The sequence below is a fragment of the Phoenix dactylifera genome, chromosome 1, assembly GCF_051530095.1.
Source record: "Phoenix dactylifera cultivar Ajwa chromosome 1, Ajwa_hap1_PhDact_Kaust_v1.1, whole genome shotgun sequence".
In the NCBI taxonomy this organism is placed as follows: Eukaryota; Viridiplantae; Streptophyta; class Magnoliopsida; order Arecales; family Arecaceae; genus Phoenix; species Phoenix dactylifera.
In genome coordinates this window covers 68,046,381-68,051,435 of record NC_143190.1, presented here as the reverse complement: position 1 = coordinate 68,051,435, position 5,055 = coordinate 68,046,381, and positions in this window count along the sequence as shown.

Here is a 5,055-nt window from a genome sequence, read left to right as displayed (position 1 = left end):
TATATTGTCCAGGTTCGTTATGCGACAGGTTATGTGATTGCTGCTCTAACAGGTAGCGTTGTTGTATGTAATGAGATAATCCTGACAGGTCACCATAGGAAAGGTGATCATTTTGTGCATGCATCATGCCAAAATTTTCAGAATTTATTTATGATTGATAGGTAGTAGGGTTCTACGTGGTGGCTGGTGGCCTTATGCCTACCCGCACCCTAGAATCGTCGCGGCGGCCCGCCGGGAACGGGGCGGGGGTCGTGACAGAGGCATTGGGTTTAGTCTAATTTTCTAATCCTGAAAAATGAAACTGCACGAGATCGAACATCCATGAAGTGTAATGTCCAAATCATATAGCCATGGTCTTCCTAAGATAACCTAACCTATATCCATTGGAATACAATCACACCAAATTTTGTGCTTATATGATAAGAATTAAATTGGAACGAGGCATCTTTACGATACAGAGGTGGATGTGTCATCTACCCATGCTACTTTATACAAGTGGGGATGGGGTGTAGATTTCAGGCCGAGGCGGAAGATAACTTTTGAAGCAATGGCGTTGATGCAACTTCCGTTTTCAAAAAGAATTTTATAAGCTTTTTCATTGATCTTAACGAGAGTGTAGAATAGGGAGGTCCTACGCCAATCTTGTTCGGTCTTCGTTTAGGCGACGGTACACCTAACCACATGAAGCGTAAAATTTTGGTTACTTGGATCAGTGAGCTCCCTTTATAGTTCAGTCTGGACAAATTCTAATCCGGACTGTTCGTCTCCAAAGTCTTCTACATAATCTTCGATATTTGGCTCATAGACTTCTTCGATATATTCAGTCTCTTGGGTCCCAACTTTGGTTCTAATCCACCTTCTAGGGATCAAACCTAATGCTTTAGGTGGTGCTAGGATAGGGCCGGGCTGATGGGAAGGACTGGGAAGTGGCCTGGGCTGTGGAAGGTAACTCTGGGTAGGTCGGGCTCCTGAAGGTGCTAGGCGAGGGTCGAAACGCCTCACCATAGGTGTCCTCAAGAAACTATCCACATCTTGAGCCAGCTGATATGCTTGGCTAAGAGTAGTAATCTCTTGCAGAATGAGTTCTTTCTGGATCTCCTCATGTAGTCCTGTCTGAAACTTAGACAGGGTAATAGTCTCCTCTTCTACGACATCACACCTTATATGAAACTTCTCAAATCGTGCGATGTAATCAGTGACACTTGATGTTCCTTGAGTTAGTTTCTGCCACCTATCCATAAAGCGTTGTCGGTAAGAAAAAGATAAATACTTCGCATTCAATTTTTTCTTCATATCCTACCTTGTGGTGATACGAGGAAGTTTTTAGATCTCACGTATACGTTCAACATTATGCTAGTACCAGTAAGCTTGTTCAATAAGTTTTATTTTGGCAAATCATATTTTTCTATCGTCAATCATCTCGTACCACTTAAAGTAATTATCTATGACCGCTCTGCAATCAAGATACATGCTTGGTTCGAGTTTACCAGCAAAGGTAGGGGCTTCTATTCTTATGGTGCACATTAGCCTTTCATCGAGATCACATTGGTAATCAGAAGGTGGTTAGTTCCTAGGGGGATGGGGAAGGATTACCAGTTGAGCTGCAATGGGGGTTGGCGGATCAGGAGTCCTACTGTTTCGCATTAGCTCATAGACCTCTTGTTTGAATTCTTCATTTTCAGCTCGCATGACAGCGAGCTGTTCCATGAGAAATTTCAGAACTTCAGAATTCAGGATAGCTAAGGAGACTTTAGGTTGAGTGGTTTGGTACTCCTTATCGCTACGGGTTGACATGCAATGATAATACTATGTATGATGACGTGAGATGCAATGTCAATAATGGACCCTAGCAAACGTTGCTCTGATACTAAATATGATGCAGGACAACCTACTAACGCAACTTACTATGATTTCAGAGATAAACAAGCTTTCACAAAAGTAACTTAAAATTTAAATGTTGCTGATTTTTACTTTAGTTATTTTGGAGTTAAGGTATGAAATTAATTAACTTAAGAAATTAGGTTGCAATCAAGCATTACGGTTATTCTAATTCTAAATAAATCTGATCATGGGATGTTGAGAAACGTCCCATTGCTAGGCTGCACTAACTTAATATCAAGATTTTAAAAGGCGAATAGGATGGATTTGGTAGTAGATGTCCCAGGTTTTGAATTTTTTGACAGCAAAGTAAATTTTCAGGTATCTGACTATCATGCAAGAGAACTAGCACATAATTAGATTAGCAAGCCCAAGAGAAAGGAGAACTTATCACCTATTGTAGATCGGAAGTTCTGATTCTTACGTTCGTGGATCCGAAAGCAACGAAGAACACAACCTCGCAATGCAGAAATTTTAGCAAGGCTGAATGTTGAATCCTATTGATGGTGGAAGCTATAGAGGAGCGTCGGGATGGCTGTTGCAGATGGAAAATAGAAGAAAAAAGCCTCTGAAAGTGGCGGATCAGATCTGCAAATATGAAGGAAAACACCATAGAGGGCCACGTGAAGGGGAGGACTCCTAGTTGGACTAGGAATCCTAGTGTGGTTTGGAAAGGGGGCGGCTGATTTGGTTGGTGTGTGGGGATTCCTGGCTGAAATAGGAATCCTATTTCGGTGGCACAAAAGCGAGAGATAAGGGGGCAAGTGGCATGGTGGATGAAGAAGTCCCTAATGGCCAAGGACTTGTTGAGGGTGGGGTTCATGCATGGGAACAGATGGCTACGGTATAACCGGCAGCTAGCATTAAAATCTCCTTGTTTGTCAAGGAGTTCTTGCTGAAGATGATGCTCTTGGAGAAGATGAAAGCACGCTGATGACGACGTTCCGTTGATGAAGAAGATCTCTAGAAAAGGTAGGGAAGAATAGAATAGAGATGAAGGAGTTTTGGAGACACAGGAAGAAGATGTTATGGAGACACAAGATGAAGAAGAAGATGGTTTCACGCCAAAGGAGAAGAAAGAGGTGTCGTCCAAATCTAAGAAGGGATTATTTCATTCAATGCTTGATGCCCTAATTCACGAAGCGTGGCCTTTAAATAGGCCTTATATGATGACTTAAATGCGGCTCTCAAATCAAGTTAATCAATTGACCAAGTCAATCAATTAACAACTAACCAAACTTGGACCTTTACATCAATTAATCTCTTACCAAAATTGATTCAATCAATTGACCCAATTACATGACTTAACAGCTAACCCAATTGACTTGTCTAATAACAAAATAACTGACCAAATTGACTTGACTAAAACAAAAAAAATGACTAAATTGACTCGATTAAACAAAAGCAAAATGTAGCAAAATAAAAATGAAGCAGACTCAAATGAATCCAATATAGAGGCCCTGATGTCAAACTCTGGTGCAGCATGAGTGAATGGCTCTGATGGCTCCCTCATCTGAAGGAACGACTCTGATGTCCCCATCATCATTTGTTTGAGGTATGCTAGATTATGTGATAATTTGATGATTGGGGATCATTTATCCAAAAAAAAATGATCATGTTGAAAATAAAATTTATCATATTTGGTGGTCTAGAAAATGACACCGGTAAAAAATTACTATGTTGTTGGAGGTAATCTTATATGGGAATATTTCCAAATTTTCAGTATACAATTCAAGTAATGACATAAGATTACCATACTGTTAATTGATTAATGTTTGGGATAGACAATATTAGAAAAAAAAAATCATAGGTTTTAACGGAAAAAGTGAAGATATATCTTCATCAATTAAAGATAATTTCAGATTCTTCCACTTGGTAATCTAATATGGAAAAAAAATACCATCATCTTTGTTGGAGTTTGTTTCATCTTCCATCTCAGTAAGAAAGTGCATAACTCATCGTTCTCTTTTTGTACCAAATATAGTAATCTGACATGTTATTTATTTTGTAACCAAATAACCCCTCAATGGTAATCTTACATCTTCGTCTATTTCACACTTTTGTAACGTTTGCTAATAAATATTTGCACATTTTTTCAGAAGTTTGTTTTCTTACAAAGATAATATGCACAACATTACTGCCATCATGTTTGGATCATCTTCCATGCGTGCTTTGATATGTACCGATCTAAATTGTTTCTCTATGGACATAAAAGGGCAAAAAGATTAAAAAGCAACAATGCAAAACAAATAAAAGAGAAGCCACTTATAAGATCTATGTATATAAATATATATAGCTGCAATTGTAGTTTGTTGTATATTTATCTCTTAAAAATCATTTCTTGTATAAATATTTCTCATTTCTTCCTGGTTTTACAACACTAGTTGTGGCTGCCAGCCTCAATCAGTAGCCATTTTGAACATAAGACAACATTATGACTATTTCACATTAATATCTTTGAAAAAATTATGCAAAAGCACAACTGAACAAGCAGAACTTTTAAAACTTTTCGAGAATACAAAAATGTATAGAGGCATTTTGCTTGTAAAATAACTACTTATTGATGCCCATAGCTAAAACTTTAATGAAGGATAGTGCTAAAAATCAGAAAACCGGAGGATATGTATGTATATATATGTGCACATATGTATATCAATTTTTGAAGTATAAATATATAATAAATACTATTTATACGTGATATGTGGGGACGTTTCTTAGAATTCATTCGAAATGATAGCAAGCAGAAATAAATTTAGGACGATAAAAATAAATCTTGTATTAGGTCCGTTTGGTATTACTTTTGTTCCAAAAAAAATCAAAAATAATGGTAAACTTGAGCAAACAAGGAAGTATATATAATAAAACCTTTCTGTCTTTAAGATTGATTGTAAAACCATTGGAGCCTTTTGTAGCAACAATTTATTGGTTTCAACAGACAAATTGAAACGGAAGTAAGTATTGGCAGCATCTATCTCCAAATAAATGGTATCGATCTCCATCATTTTCACTTAATTGCAGGAAAAAGAGAACACAAAAATAGCAAATATTAATTTTTATGATTAAAGCCTTCCAGCAGTTTAATTAATGAATTCCAGCGAGCCGGCCATATTCACCGCATGAAACCACCATATCCTTCCCACATCCCAGCCAAGATTCACCGAATCCAACCCAAGAGGC